Consider the following 16,960-nt stretch of genomic DNA (forward strand, 5'->3'; position numbering starts at 1 on the left):
TTCTTATTTTTTCTATACTCTAATGCAGGCCAACTGCAAAAAAGAGTGGACAGTTCTCTTCTTATGTTAACCCTAAAAGGAAGGTGCTACCCTCTGCTGGTAGGAAATGGTATTACTACTGTTATTATTTATCACATACATAAGAGGCTTTTATACTGAAGTAATTTGCAGCTTTTGTACTACACAAAATGAGAACAAATGTAAATATTTGGCTGCAGAATAATATTAAAGGCAAAATTTCAAATGACTGTTTAAATTCTAAAAAGAAATTGTAATTCTCAGAAAGGAAGAAAATTAAATAGTTGATATGTATATGCCATGGTACATGGGCTTGTCGTACCACTGGGGCTTGAGTGCTCATCCACAGGATCCCACTATCTCCTCCTCTCATTAAGAGATCCCACATGCAGACCTACACTTTTTTTTTAATTCAGATACAGTCTTTGTCTCCACCACCTTTACTGGGAGCTTATTCCATGCATCTACCACCCTTTCTGTACAAAAGTATTTTCTTAGATTATTCCTGATCCAATCACTTTTTAACTTCAGCCTATGCCCTCTAATTCCAGAACTTCCTTTATGCCATGTAGGTGTTTAAATGTCTCTATCATATCTCCTCTCTCCACCTTGCCTCCAAAGTATACATATTGAGATATTTAAGTCTGTCCCCATATGCCTTATGATGAAGACCAGTGACCATTTTAGTAGCCTTCCTCTGGACAGACTCCATCCTGTTTATATCTTTTTGAAGGTGCAACCTCCAGAATTGTACACAATATTCTAAATGAGGTTTCAGTAGAGTATTATATAAAGGCATCAATACCTCCTTTTTCCTACTGGCCAAACATTTTCTATGCACCTAAGCATCCTTTGAGCTTTTGCCTTCACCTTTTCAAACTGTTTGGTCACCTTAAGATCATCACATACTATCACTTCCAAGTCCCACTCCTTTTTCATGCACAAAAGTTCTTCACCCCCCTAAACTGTACCATTCCCTTGAGTTTTTGCAGCCCAAATGCATAACCTTACATTTCTTAGCATTAAACCTTTGCTAAATTTTAGACCATTCTTCAAGCTTTGCTAGGTCCTTCCTCATGCTATTCACACCATCCAGGGTGTCTACTTTATTATAGATTTTGTTATCATTCACAAAGAGGCAAATCTTACCTGAAAGCCCTTTAGTAATATTGCTTACAAAAATGTTTAAAATAACAGGCTGAAGAACCAAAACTTGAGGTACAGCACTGGCAACACCCCTTTCCTCAAAGAGATTACCATTCACCATTACCTTCTGTCACCTTCCATTCAACCAGTTCCTGACCATGTGGAACACTGTCAAAGGCTTTGCTAAAATCTAAATACACCACTTCTAGCACACTCTGAATGTCCAATTCTCTGGTCACCTAGTGAAAGAAATTGATCAAATGTGTCTGACAAGACCTGCCTCTAATGAATCCATGTTGCCTCGGGTCCTGTAATCCACTGGATTCCTGAAAGTTCACTATTCTCTGTTTTAAAAGCATTTCCATTAATATACTTACCACAAAAGTCAGACTTACCAGCTTGTAGTTCCTTACTTCTTCTTTACTTCCACTTTTGTGGAGAGGGACCACATCTGCCCTTCTCCATTCTCCATTCCTCCAGTACCAAAAAGCTAGAAGTGGTGAAAAAAAAACCTCAGGGCTTGGGGAGACACTAGAGGCTGTTAGGAGCTGTTTGTGTACCTAGTGGTGAGGGAATATGAAGTTACATTAGAGGAAAGAGGTTTGGAGCCCTGTGACTGGCTATAAGAACATAAGAAGCGCCATCTCCGGATCAGACCTTCGGTCCATCAAGTCCGGCGATCCGCACACGCGGAGGCCCTGCCAGGTGAACACCTGGCATAATTTTTAGTCACAACTGTTCTCACAAAACAAGCTGAATATCTTTAAGAATAATGACCACACAAAATGATATTCCTATATTCCTAATATCATAAGAACATAAGAACATAAGCAATGCCTCTGCTGGGTCAGACCTGAGGTCCATCATGCCCAGCAGTCCGCTCACGCGGCGGCCCAACAGGTCCAGGACCTGTGCAGTAATCCTCTATTTATACCCCTCTATCCCCTTTTCCAGCAGGAAATTGTCCAATCCTTTCTTAAACCCCTGTACTGTACTCTGCCCTATTACTCCCTCTGGAAGCGCATTCCAGGTGTCCACCACTCGTTGGGTAAAGAAGAACTTCCTAGCATTCGTTTTAAATCTGTCCCCTTTCAACTTTTCCAAGTGTCCTCTTGTTCTTTTATTTTTCGAAAGTTTGAAGAATCTGTCCTTCTCTACTCTCTCTATGCCCTTCATGATCTTATAAGTCTCTATCATATCCCCTCTAAGTCTCCTCTTCTCCAGGGAAAAGAGACCCAGTTTCTCCAATCTCTCAGCGTATGAGAGGTTTTCCATCCCTTTTATCAAGCGTGTCGCTCTCCTCTGAACCCTCTCGAGTAACGCCATATCCTTCCTAAGGTACGGAGACCAATATTGGACGCAGTATTCCAGATGCGGGCGCACCATCGCCCGATACAATGGCAGGATAACTTCTTTTGTCCTTGTTGTAATACCCTTCTTGATTATGCCTAGCATTCTATTTGCTTTCTTAGCGGCTGTTGCGCACTGTGCCGTCGGCTTCATTGTCATGTCCACCATTACCCCCAAGTCCCTTTCTTGGTTGCTCTCATTCAATAATATCCCTCCCATCGTATAGTTGTACCTCGGGTTTCTGTTTCCAACATGCAATACTTTACATTTCTCAACGTTGAACTTCATCTGCCATCTCGCCGCCCATTCCCCCAATTTGTTCAAGTCCCTTTGCAATTCTTCGCATTCCTCTTTAGTCCCAGCTCCACTAAATAGTTTTGTATCGTCCGCAAATTTTATTATCTCACACTTCGTGCCTGTTTCTAGATCATTTATGAAATCAAGTGCTTCAATTCTTCAATTTATGAAAGCGGAAAGTTTCTTCCGCTTTCATAAATTGAAGAATTGAAGCACTTGATTTCTGATATTAGGAATATAGAATATCATTTTGTGTGGTCATAATTTTTAGTCATCCATATCCTTCTATGCCTCTCGTAAGGAGATGTGCATCTAGTTTGCTTTTGAATCCTAGGATGGTCAATTCCGCAATAACCTCTGTGAGAGCATTCCAGGTATCAACCACTCTCTACGTGAAGCAGAACTTCCCGATATTTGTCCTGAACTTGTCCCCCCTTAGCTTCATTCCATATCCTCTTGTCCGTGTCAAATTGGACAATGTAAATAATTTTTCTGCTCTATTTTGTCAATTCCTTTCAGTATTTTGAAGGTCTCGATCATATCCCCTCGCAGTCTCCTTTTCTCAAGGGAGAACAATCCCAGTCTCTTAAGTCAATCCTCGTATTCCAGTTTCTCCATACTATTTTCATTGCTCGTCTCTGCACCCTCTCCAGCAGTTTTATATCTTTCTTTAGATTTCAAGACCAATGTTGGACGCTGTATTCCAAGTGGGGTCTGACCATTGCTCTATAAAGCGGCATTATGACCCTCTCCGATCTACTCGTGATTCAATTCTTTATCATGCCCAACATCCTATTTGCTTACTTTGCCGCCGCTGCCGCACATTGTGCCGACGGTTTCAGTGTCCTATCTATCAGTATACCCAGGTTCTTTTCTTGTTTGCTCTTACCCAGAGTTGCACCTGACATTCTGTACTCGTTTTCCTTATTTTTCTGTCTAAATGCATTGCTTTACATTTCTCCACATTAAACTTCATCTGCCATTTCTCCACCCATTTCTCTAAATGACACATGTCGCTCTGGAGTTCCTCGCTATCCTTCTGCGATCTGATCACCCGGTATAGCTTTGTGTTGTCTGCAAACTTGATGATCTCACTGGATGTTCCTTCTTCTAGCTCAGTGTTTTTCAACCGCTGTTCCGCAGCACACTAGTGTGCCGCGAGATGTTGCCTGGTGTGCCGCAGGGCCGCCATCAGGGCAGTACTACCAGTCCTGCATTCAGGGGCCCGGAGCTGACAGGGGGCCCGAGGCAGGGGTGCCAGTAGCTCGCCAAGGCAAAGTGAGTCGATCACCCAGGACTCACTTTGTCTTGGCAATCTAATCTATCGAGCCGATAAGTCTTCTTCTCCCCGACGTCAATTCTGCAGTCGGAGAGGAAGTTCGGGCCAGCCAATCGCTGCCTGGCTGGGCGGAACTTCCTCTCCGATTGCAGAATTGACGTCAGGGAGAGCATGCGTCGGCGTCGGCTTTGGGGCCTGTTATCCATTGGTGGGTCCTGTTCTCCGATGGCAGCAGCAGTGGCAGTGGCTTGGGGAACGGCAGGGAGAAAGAAAGAAAGGGGGCAGGCAGGGAAACAGAAGGAAAGAAGAGAAACAGAAAAAAAATAAAGAAAGGTCAGGGAGAGAGGAAGAAAAAGTTGGGGGAGGGAATGAGGTGTGGAGGAGAGAAAGCATACAGGCTGATAGAAGGGAAGAAAGATTGGATGCACAGTCAGAAGAAGAAAGTGCAACCAGAAATCACCAGACAAGGTAGGAAAAATGATTTTATTTTAAATTTAGCAAAGTGGAGGCAGTATTACCACAGTTTTCAAAGGAATTTGCCCAAATAACTTAATAGTTAACTGGGTAAATTCCCAGAGATGAAAACTTCCCTTCACTTACTATGCACAGTTCTGAATTTATATCTGCTGTCTATATTTTACAATATGGTCACCTTTTACTAAACCGCAATAGTGGTTTTTAGCGCAGGGAGCCTATGAGCGTCAAGAGCAGCGCTGGGCATTCAGCGCAGCTCCCTGCGCTAAAAACTGCTATTGTGGTTTAATAAAAAGGATGGAGGGTATATTTGTCTATTTTTGTATGCTATAAAAACCAAATACAGAGAGAGACTGAGAACTGTTGACGAAGAGCTACGTGTGTGTCTTTCTTCGATTCCAGCCAGAATATCAGCTTTGTGTTCAGCCAAACAGGCCCAGGTTTCGCACTGAATAAAGTATTTTATAATTTTTCACTATTCTGTTTACTTAATATTTCATAATAAAGTAATTATAAAATACTTTCTTTGTGTTTATTTGATTCCTATTCAAGAGAATTACTTTATATATAGTCAATATAGGCACAGAGTTAAATTTTTTAACATTTTCTAATGGTGGTGTGCCTCGTGATTTTTTTCATGAAACAAGTGTGCCTTTGCCCAAAAAAGGTTGAAAAACACTGTTCTAAGTCATTGATATAAATATTAAATAAGATCGGTCCAAGTACCGAGCCCTGGGGTACACCGCTAGTCACTTTCTCCCAATTGGAGAACTTCCCATTTATGCCCACTCTCTGTTTTCTGTTCTCCAGCCATTTGCCTATCCATCATTGAGTCTGTCTCCAGCCATTTGCCTATCCATCATTGCGTCTGCCTACTTCTTGTGAATAGCTGGTAAGCACACCATGGAGTGGAGTGAGAGACCAGGAACTATCTATGTGCCTAGCAGTGAGGTAAGTTGGAGGTTATATTGGAGGAAAGAGGCTTGGAGCCCCACTAATAGCTGTGACACCATTGACTACACCTTCTTCTTGTGAATATCTGGCAAGCACATCAAGGAGTGGAGGGAGAAAGAATGAGAGCTGTTTGTGTGCCTAGCTATGAGGGATACATGAGGTTACATTGGAGCAAAAGAGGCTTGGAGCCCCTGTATTGGCTGTGACATCAATGACTCCACCCAATTCCTGTGAATATCTGGCAAGTATACTAAGGTGCGCAGCCATTGGTGTATACCCAAAGGGGAACACCCCTTTGAAAACCAAGGGTCTTTGGGCATCTTTGGAAACTTCAAAAACCAACAGATTTTGTGCATCTTATTATATGTTTAATTGTAGAATGGGGAAGTGAAGAGGGAAAATAAAGAAAGCAACATCTACACCAGTTTATTCAGGTCCCATGGATAAACACATGCCAACTGTACGTAATGTTTCTCCAACTTCCTTAGATGGTGTCTCCTAGAATCCCGAAATATGAATTTCCCCTCAACCACCCACTACAAATAATTTTCTGATGGAATCCAGTCCAAATGGGGAGTGGAACAACTCTGAAACTGCAATTTCCTCACAAACCATGTTATTTGTGAGCTGACATTGACTAGCCTGATAAGATCAACTTCTGAATAGGAAATTTTCTTTATAGACATCTGGCATGTTCTTAACAGCCGGAAAAAAACCCAAAAATTACCAATAGTAACAAAATAATCCAAGTTCAAAAAATTGGTAATATCTTATATAATCACCGAGATCTGAATCCTCGACGGTATGAAACCTGTACCACCAACAAGGTACTTAAATAAGGCCAAAATTAATAATACAAACCACAATACTCAGTACGGGCTTGATTTTCCCTCGTGAGGACCAGTAGCCCCAGGCAGGTATTTATTGAGTGATACACACTTAGACCAAAGTCTAAATAAATCCTGCTCCGTACATCATCGTACTTTTATAATATGTATTGATAAGCTGGTGAATCAATCAAGTGCAGCTACACAACCAAAGAAGAAACAGGGAAGTTAAAGAGAAACCTGCTGTTTCTTCTTCGGTTGTGTAGCTGCACTTGATTGATTCACCAGTTTATCAATACATATTATAAAAGTACGATGATGTACGTGGCAGGATTTATTTAGACTTCGGTCTAAGTGTGTATCACTCAATAAATACCTGCCTGGGGCTACTGGTCATCACGAGGGAAAATCAAGCCCGTACTGAGTATTGTGGTTTGTATTATTAATTTTGGCCTTATTTAAGTACCTTGTTGGTGGTGCAGGTTTCATACCGTCGAGGATTCAGATCTCGGTGATTTTATAAGATATTACCAATTTTTTTAATTTGGATGTTCTTAACAGAACAGAGGATATTGTTTATTGTTTATTGAAAGCTTCTTTACCACTGCTAATGACTGGGGGAGTCAATTCAGAGCAGTTTATATGAGCTTTGTAATGGTGTTACAATACAGAGTTTGTGTTTCCTTTGATGGTTTCAGTACAGACATTAAACCATAATCATTAAATTATTAAACCTTAATCAGTACTTGTGCTTTTGTAAAGGTGTTACAATACAGAGCTAGCGTTTTCTGAGTTGGTTCTCAATATGACCCTCTTGAACCATAATCAATCCTCTTTATTTCTGCCTATAATATATAATCAATCTACCTGCTTATACATGCCTATTTATTATACCTTCTTATACATCCATATTTAGTATTGTGTACTGTGTTCATACTACTCCTATTTCAATTCGCGCTTAGGGCTCCTTTAACTAAGGTGCGCTAGCATTTTTAGTGCACGCTACATTGCCATGCGTGCTAACCCCGTGCTACGTGCCAAAAACTAACACCAGCTCAATGGAGGCGTTAGTGTCTAGCGCGCAGTATTGCAGCGCGCGCTATAACCGCTAGCGCAGCTTAGTAAAAGGAGTCCTTAGTGTGTGCATCATGATCTGTGTTCATCTTGGAAGTACTAACTTCCTGATAAATCTGGTTATCTATGCTATGATTGTCTTATCCTCTGTACCTACTGTGTTTATCCTATAGCAGGGGTGTCCAATGTCGGTCCTCGAGGGCCGCAATCCAGTCGGGGTTTCAGGATTTCCCCAATGAATATGCATGAGATCTATTAGCATACAATGAAAGCAGTGCATGCAAATAGACCTCATGTATATTCATGGGGGAAATCCTGAAAATCCGACTGGACTGCGGCCCTCGAAGACCGACATTGGACACCCCTGTCCTATAGATATTCTTAGTGGGGACTAGCCAACTATCTCCTCTTTGTTGCATTATTGGCTATAGTATGGTCTTCATCCCTTTCTCGAGCTTTCCGGTGTCCTTTTCTAGTTTTAGTTTCTTAGGAAGGGCATTTCATCTCCTTGGAGCCATCACTGAGAGCATTCTTTTCCTGACGCTTTTATATTTGATATCTCTGAATGAGGGTATTTCCAGCAGGAGGTTTTGGTTTGAGCATAGTGCGTGTGCTGGTGTGTGGTGATGTAGTCTGTCCGCTAGATATTGTGGTTCTGAGAGATGAATGATTTTGTGTATCAGCAATAGAGAATGACAAGGTGACCGTTAACCGTGATTAGCCACAGGTAACTTGGAGTAATGGGGAAAAAACTGACTGGTTGCCGCAGGTACAGGGACAAGGCCATTCACATCAGAAGGAGGGACTCAGCAGCAAAAAGGTTCCGGAACAGTGCAGTGTGCAGGAAGCTTCTAACAGGCTGGTAGGCCTGCCCCAGGAGGTGCAAAAGTCTGACCCAGGAGAGTCGTTTTTTTGCCGCCCGCAAACGGGAGCCAAGGAGGGAGGGTATGAGGGCTGTTTGACCCGTGATAGGGAGGGAGGCTACTGGACTTGCAAGGGGGGGGGACTGTTGCTATATCCAAAGGGGGGAGGGGTTGCTTGGGTTGCTGGACTGGCTGGAGCTGAAGGGAAGATAGACAGTTGCTGGATCTGGTCTGGGGATTGGGGGGGGAAGGGAAACAGGTGCCGGGCCCATGTGGTAGGTGGAGTGGAGTTGGAGGGAAGGGAGAGATGCTAGATCCACACCTGGGTGTGGAAGGGAGGGGATAGAGGCTAGAGGGAAGGGAGAGAAGTGCTGGACCTCCAGTGAGGAAGAGAGAGAAGGAAAGGGAAAGAGAAAAGCTGAACCAAGGGGATAAATGAAGAGTGATTGAAATATTGAACATAGCGGAGGGAAGGAGGAAAGAGATGCGAGACACACATTGGTGTAAGGGAGTAAGAAAGGGGAGAAGCTGGACACAGGGAGATATAGAAAAAGAGGGGAGTTGGTTGGCATGGATGGGAGCATAGGAACAGGGACTAAAAGGGAAATGATGCATCTGCATTGGGGTGGTACATAGATACAGATGGTAATGCTAGACATGAGAGGGTATATATATATGTGGAGGAGTGTGTGGCGCAGTGGTTGGATCTACAGCCTCAGCACCCTGGGGTTGTGGGTTCAAACCCTGCGCTGCTCCTTGTGACCCTGGGCAAGTCACTCAGTCCTCTATAGCCCCAGGTACGTTAGATAGATTGTGAGCCCACCGGGACAGATAGGGAAAATGCTTACCTGATTGTAAAAAACGCTTAGATAACCTTGATAAGCGGTATATCAAATCCTAATAAAAACTTGAAACTTGAAAACTATATGGAACCAGAGAGAAGATGGCTAGACATAGGGGAGAATAAGAATGCAGAAGGAAGATGCTGTACAGGGGGGCATAGGGATATAGAGGAGTGATACTGTACACAGGAAGGGGGATCATAGAATGGTGAGATTGAAAAGGTTCTGGTCCCAATACTGCCTCACACACTCTGTCGTTTGTAAGTCAGATGCATCTGGGGACAGTCTCTTAGAAAGAACAGATGCTTATTATTCCCAAGAGATGTTCCATTTATTATGAGTCCTACAACCATTTATATAGCATTATACATGGGTCATATAAAAACCATATTTGGTAACAGGATACAGAAAAGCAACATGACTGTAGGAAAGACCTTATTTGGAACAGGATACATTAGAAAGAGGTAGAAAACATAAGGGGGAGGGGGGTTTAGTGGGAAGTTTCCATCTAAGGTCTAGCAGTGTTTCTTATCTCTCTAAAGCACAAGATGTAAGACACAGAGCTCAGCACACAAAGAGAAAATGGCCTTGTGATGTAGCAAACATACAAACTGTTTTTTTCAGCAGTTCAAGCAGGAATAGTAAACTTACAAGGATATATGCAAGGATTATATGTGCCTCTTCAGAGATGATGAAAGCAGGGAGATGGGGCAAAGGGGAAATACTACAAATGGAAGTATAGGAGACATAGAGAAGGGAGAAGCTGAACATGGGGAACAATACATACACAGAGATAGAAGATGGATGGTGAGCATGGAGAAAAAAAGAAATGTCAAATTGTCAGGAGACCCTGGCAAGTGAGTTAAGAGAAGGCAAAAGAAAACAGACACCAGCTCCTGAGACCAACTTGATTTGAAGAATAAAATGATGAAACAACAAAAGGTAGAAAAAATAAATAAATTTTCTATTTTGTGATTAGAATATATCAGATTTGAAATATGTATCCTGCTAGAGCTGGTGTTAGACATAACTGAGGACCACAAAGCCTAGGCTGTTCTTTAGCTTTCAGCTAGCTTAGGGCTCTCTCTGACCAGGGGGTAGCTGCCCTAGTTGCACTCTCCTAACACTATTCCTATCATGTGTGACTGTTAGCATGATTTTTCTTGTATCATTCTGTAATAATTTGGCTTATTCAATTTTCTCAATAGTGGAGGCGATATTTGTGAAGGGGCGGAGAGGGGAGACAGGGGTTTTGTTGATCCTTGCTCTGTATTATTTGTATTTATAAAATGACAATTTAACAGAATATTGTTTCTTTTTATACTTTAATAAAATAAGTTCAATATAAAATCATAAGTATTTGAAGCTTGTGCGGATGGGGCGGGGACGAGACGAGGACTGAGCTCACAGGGATGGGGTGGGGACAGAGACAAATTTTTTCCCCTTGTCATTCTCTAGTCAGCCAGCATCAAGGTCTTGAATTTCACCTTGCTTTCGATCAGGAGCCAGTTTAGCTCTTTCAGTAGTGGGGTAGATATGTTACGAGGAAACTGCAGGATTATGTAATTTGACTTCAGATATTACAGTGAATGTGTTTAATTTGTAAAGTTAAGTCACTAAGATATATACTAGTTCTGAAATGAGGCAGGCTCAGATAAAGACTTAACAGGCTGTGAATGTTATAGCTGTAAAAGAAAGCCTAACCTTGCATCATAAAATTGAATTGCTTGAATACTGTTTACATTCTAATAATTTTCTTTTTATATGTCTGATATCAGCTGAGATGTTAAGAAAATACTTCAAAGAGGTTTTGCATTTAGACAATGTGGATTCTGTCTCTGTAGATAAATGTCCTTATTTGCCAAAATTGGGAATTAATCCTTTGGGAGTAGCTGTAGAGAAACAACCCCTAACAAGGGACTGTGACCTGACTGCATTTCTAAAGGAGTCCCAAGATACGATTTCTTCATGTGCCACTTTGTTAGTGACCTTTGCAGTAGAAGGATACCGATTGCTTATTCTGAAAACTTACTTTAAATGTGTAAAAAAAAAAAAAAAAAAAAAAAGTACTGTTTTGTGAGCAATCTATACAGATCTTTCTAGGTGTAACAGGTCACTCAAGAGCGTAATAAACTAGTCCTGACTTTGAAATCCAAAGCTTAGCCTTTAAGGGCATTTTTTTCTGCAGAGGCCTGGTTCCGCTGCAGAAGAAAATATATATTTTTGACCCAGTTCTTCTGGAGAATTTTATAAAAATGAAATGATAAAAACCTGGGAGTTAGGGGTTCTTAAATGTGTTGAGAAAAATGTTCTCCTAATGATTTCTTTTGTGTATAATTTTTCTATTTTGTGGGTAGATTCCCTATCTCTTCCCTAAATGTGGAATTTGGGATTTCTTTGATTTGAAAGGATATAAGTTGTACGTTTAAATTTTTCCTTCCTTTTTTTTTTTTTTTTTGTAATCCTTTCTTGTTTATATATTTGTGTACATAAAAATCTTTTGAAATTAAATTTTTTTTTAAAAAACCACCTCAGGGCTCCTTTTACAAAGTCATGATAATCGCTCCACCACCCATAGGGATTTAATGGGCATCAGAGCATTTGCCGGGTGGTAGCCACTACTGCAGTTTTGTAAAAGGGAGTCAGGGATTTAGACTTACAACACATGACCTTTAAGCGTAGCTTAGTGAACAATGCTTTTTTTCAGTGCTGATTTTTTTTATCATCATATATAGAATTTACCCCATAGTGTATAAATAATGTAGGAATAGAAGCTGCAACAATTCAGCACAAACTCCTCCTTTTACAAGACTGTAGTGAGCGCCAGCCGTGAAGATAACAGCTCCGACGCTCATAGAGTTGGAGCTGTTACCAACATGGCCGATGCTAAAATCCGCGCTACTGTTTTATAAAGGGGGGGAGGGTAAGAGAACAGAACAGCAAATAATAAACAAATAAATAACTAGTATTATTTCTAAAATGTATCACCCGTTTAACACCTAAGCATTTCACAGAAAAAAAAAAAAAAAAAAAGACTGAAACTGATTCTGAAAAATGTTTTTAACTGGAAAGAATAACATGCATGCTCCCCACAATGGATGCAGATCAGTTCAGCATCTGAGGCATATTGCCATGGCAGAGATAGAAAGTAGAGAATGACACGGTGACAAAATTCATCACCGTTCCCTTCCCCACGGATAACCGCGGGAAATCATCTTCATGTCATTCTTTAAGGAGAGAGGGAAGAATCAGAGTATGAATGGCCACAACCACTGACCCACAAGCTTTGCTTTGAAGAATGCTGGTGTAGAAGGACTGAGGTTGAGATAGACACTAAAGAATGACAGTCTCTGGTATCCAGAGCAGATACTGTGATGTCATAATGCCTCATTCTACCAGTGCCTAAGAGCCAATCACATCAGTGATGTCACAATGGTTTCATTATTCTTGGCTCACATAAGAATCAGAGTATGAATGGCCACAACAACTGACCCTCAAGCTTTGCTTTGAAGAATGCTGGTGTAGAAGGACTGAGATTGAAATAAACACTAAAAAATGACATGGGATTATTTCCCGCAGTTATCCGCGGGGACGGGAACGGTGATGAATTTTGTCACGTGTCATTCTCTAGAAAGTTCTCCAAAGTTAACTGAATACCATCAGTGTTCAGCTTCAGTGCCCAGATACTTAGAACTACCAGGGCAAGTAGAACCATATAAATAGCAGCTATTCAGTACTTGCATAGCCAGATGTTGAATTTTAGGGAAGGCCTAAGCCCAAAGTGTGGAGAGAAACATAAAGGGCTCCTTTTACGAAGCTGCGGTAGCGGCTTTAACGCATGCAACTTTTAATCACGCGCTACCCCCGCGCTAGCTGAAAAACTACCGCCTGCTCAAGAGGAGGCAGTAGCGGCTAGTGCGTCCAGCAGTTTAGCGCATGCTATTACGCGCGTTACACCGCTAACGCGGCTTCGTAAAAAGGAGCCCAAAATGTTGCACCACTGTGGCTCTCCATCCCCATCATGCTATCTATGTCTCTCTCCCCATGACTCTTATATACCCGAGTATGCATAATAATGATAATAATAAAATATTCTTGTATACTGTGGCAGGGACGCTTGGGCTAGGCCGGTGTGACCTACGCGGGGCCCCATGCCACAAGGAATAGAGTTTGTTTGTGACCTGGATCCTGCCAGTGGCTCCCAGGCTCACTGGTGTACTCCCGCTAAGCTTTATACTTGGTGCCAAAAAGAACCAAACCACACTGAGTTCCAAAAGCAAAGCCAATGCTTCCTTTAATTGGAAATAATAATTCAATTCACAGTCATGTCAGATGGCTTAATCAAGTAAATATAACAAAACAGTGGGAGTGCCTCCGGGCTAAGCAAAGTTCATAAATAGGACCCGGTAATCAAGCTTTGGCACTTCTTATAAACTTTACCAAATCAGAAAAAGGAAAAAAAAAACCTCACATTCAAAACCAGGGTTTTTTTCCTGTGCAGTGCTGAGGGAGCAGACCCGCCCTAGACCTGTGGGTCAGGCTGTTTCCCAGCAAGAAACATAACGCTGAATAAAGAAACTTTCCCCCCCCCACTCCTGGAGGTCTTATTGCTACAGTCTCTTATGAACAGTCCAGCAAAAATAAGCAGCCTTGAAGAAAACCAGTTCAGGTTTAAAACATACCCAAAAGAAAAACCAGCATAATTCTCAGTCTTTTTACTTTGGAAAGTCCAGTTCAGGTTTTGTAACCACTTTCCTGGGTCACACAAGTTCCAAGCAGGAAACATAGAAAGAACACAAAAGGCAAAAATAACTTTCACAATACTGCTGGTCTTCTCCCTCAAAAACCCCGGCTCACATATTTGAGAGGAAAACATTCAAAACCCCAGCTTCTCTTACTGTCCCACAGAATGCAGGAAGCCTCTGGTTTTCCTTATACCGTTCATTCAGCTGAGTCCGTTTCAGACGGCATTACTCAGGTGCCCTGGGCTCAGTTTTCAGCCCAGAGAGAATTACACACGGTCAGCAAGCAGAACAGCAAACTTCCTCAATTATAACTTTGAAACTCTGACCTGCTTTACACGCTGTGCTACCATGCATGGCCTCTAGCATAGGCAATTCCTCAGCAGAGAAATCTCCATCCTTGCTACTCGGTGCTCCTCTGGCCCAGCTTTGCTGGAGGATAAGGGCTCACACGCCCCTCCCCCTAATTACTATCAGTGAGCACAGCAGAGGCTCCCTGGCTTGAAGCCAAGGTAATTTTCTGTCTCTTCTTAAAGGGACAGGATTAAAAGGTGAAGCACAAGTCTGTTTAACTTTCCCTAACTGCACTGCTCTAGGCTTAAGAATAGACACAGGGGAAACTTACAGGCACCATCCCTCTCTAACGCCGGTTCCTCCCTGCTCTTTCCTATTGGCACAGGAAGCAAACTAGAGGCTCTTGGGAAGTGTAGTTTTCTGTTCTGCAATGTTTCTGGTTTAAACCTGGGCTCTTTGGAGGGCATAGGAACTTGCCGGGTGCTTGGCACAGGATCTCTATCACCCTGCCTGGGCTCCCTGCCACAATACCACCCAACCACAAAGTTCCAGGCGGTTAACAGCAAAGAAGAACTGTGCAATCAGTGAAAGATACATCAAGTTAAAAAAAAAGAATGATAAGAAGAAAATTACATAGTTATTTAACAAAGTTATCAAACAAATGTGTTTTTAAAATTTTTCTAAAAGCATTATAAGAATCTGTTTGACAAATAAGCGGGTTTAACCAAGCGTTCAGTTTGCCAAGTTGAAGGGCAAATGTCCTATTCAAAAATTTCTTATAACGACAGCTCCTAACTGAAGGATGCATAAACATTAACTTATTATGAGTGTTTTTCAATGAGGTATAAAAATTAAATTGAGAGGCTAGATATCCTGGAGCCAAACCAAAAAGAGATTTGAAACAAAGACAACCGGGGAGGCAGTCTGGTGTGGCAGCAGCCCATGTAAAGCTCTTAATTGCAGTGTTGAAGAGTTTGTGGCCCATGAAAGAGGATCTCTTCCACTGGTGGGATTTGGGGATATCCACCAGCCATATTGTTGGGCAATGCTAGGGTAGCCTGAGCCCAAAGGGGGAGGGGGCAGGTCCTTCAGGAATCCTTGTAGCTACACCACTGGGCAATAAAAGAACATAAGAGTTGTCATAATGGGACATACCACAGGTCCATCAAGTCCAGCATCCTATTTCAAACAGTGGCCAACCCATGTCAAATTCAACAACTTCAAGTTTATTGTATTTGATATACTGCCTAAGTACCTAGGCTCTTGAGACTACGACGGGAGCTCACGGCAGCCATTTCCTATGAGTGATCTGCACAGGGCAGGAGCGTAGGAAGATCTCTCCTGCCCCGAAAGCCCACTAGACCATCAGGTACGGTTCCTGGGAGTCTCAGAGGGCTTAAGGTAAGGTCTGGGATTCCGGGGGAAGGCGGGGGTGGGTCACAACTGGCCCGAATATTATTCATGTTTTTTTAATATTCGCGGGCCGGCTCTGCCTTTAATCCCCGCGAATATTGAAGGAGAAGTGTATTTGCTTTCTTAGCTGCTACCACATACTGAGCTAAGGGTTTCATCATATCCTTGATGACACCTAGATCCTTTTCCTGGGCAATGACTCCTGGATAGTTATTTACAGTAGGCAAATTAGGACTGCTATTTATGTGGTTCTACTTGCCCAGATAGTTTTCACTGGTACCTGGGTAGCTTTGTTTTGTAAAATGAAGTAGGATGGTTGATATTTTTATAAGAATTGCAATTCTGCAGTTATTTAATTTCTTTGTATTTTAGTCTTGTTGTTTTATAAATTACACAGGCCAACAACAGCAAAAATTTCTTGATGCCCTTGGGATTTTTGACCTGTTCCTGGGGTTATTTGGGGCGCTGATTCAGAAAATTGCATTGAATAGACTGCATCAGTTTCTTAGATATGGCTGAATTTATGGTTGTATTCCAATTGGTCATCTCTTTCATCTTGGAAAAGATAAATTACCAAGTATATCAATGGGTGATTTGTGTAGACTTGAAGATGGTTAATTTTCTTCTTGGTCAACAAAGTAGCTACACAAAGTATCCTTGCTTTTTATGCCTTTGGGATAGTAGAGCCAAACATGAGTATTGGGCAAAAAATGATTGGCCTCCGAGGGAATATATGATGGTTGGAGGACAAAAGGTAATCAATGAACCTTTGGTAGCACGAGATAGAATCATACTGCCACCACTACATATAAAGCTAGGTCTGATGAAACAATTTATAAAGGCTTAGAATAAAGACGGTTAATGCATTGAATATACTGTACAGTATAGCACATATGTTACCTGGACTTACCATGGAAAAACTGAAGTTAGGAATTTTCAATGGTCCACAGATCAGTCAACTTATAAATGACCCACATTTCATAGCATCAATGAATGACATCGAATCATGTGCCTGGTCTTCATTTGTTCTTGTTGTGAAAAATTTTCTTGGCAACAAGAAGGCAGACTACTACAAACAATTAGTTGAGGATATGTTCTTTCATTTCAACAGGCTTGGCTGTAACATGTGTTAAAGTCCATTATCTGCACAGTCACTTAGATCACTTTCCAGAGAACTTGGTGACTTAAGTGAAGAGCAAAGTGAAAGATTTCACCAAGACATAAAAACAATGTAAGCCAAATACTAAGGAAGATGGGATGTGCAGTGCACATGATGGCAGACTCTTTTTGGAATCTTATGTGGGATTGTCCTGGCAAATCTCACTATCAGACGTCGTACAAAAGGAGCTTCTTGTGTGTCGAATGACTGGAAAGTTTGTATCATAAA

At 41.8% G+C, this 16,960-nt stretch overlaps 1 long non-coding RNA gene across 4 annotated transcripts in view; it reads right to left on the minus strand.

The window, feature by feature from the left end:
• Nucleotides 1-14,329, minus strand: part of LOC117355909 — a 169,291-nt gene extending 154,962 nt beyond the window's left edge. For all 4 annotated transcript variants that reach the window (XR_004538482.1, XR_004538484.1, XR_004538481.1 and 1 more), the window contains exon 1: nucleotides 14,196-14,329. This is a non-coding gene — a long non-coding RNA (uncharacterized LOC117355909). The remainder of the gene's footprint in view (nucleotides 1-14,195) is intronic.
• Nucleotides 14,330-16,960: the final 2,631 nt, after the last annotated feature.

The sequence above is a fragment of the Geotrypetes seraphini genome, chromosome 2 (genome assembly GCF_902459505.1).
Source record: "Geotrypetes seraphini chromosome 2, aGeoSer1.1, whole genome shotgun sequence".
NCBI classification, from domain to species: domain Eukaryota; kingdom Metazoa; phylum Chordata; class Amphibia; order Gymnophiona; family Dermophiidae; genus Geotrypetes; species Geotrypetes seraphini.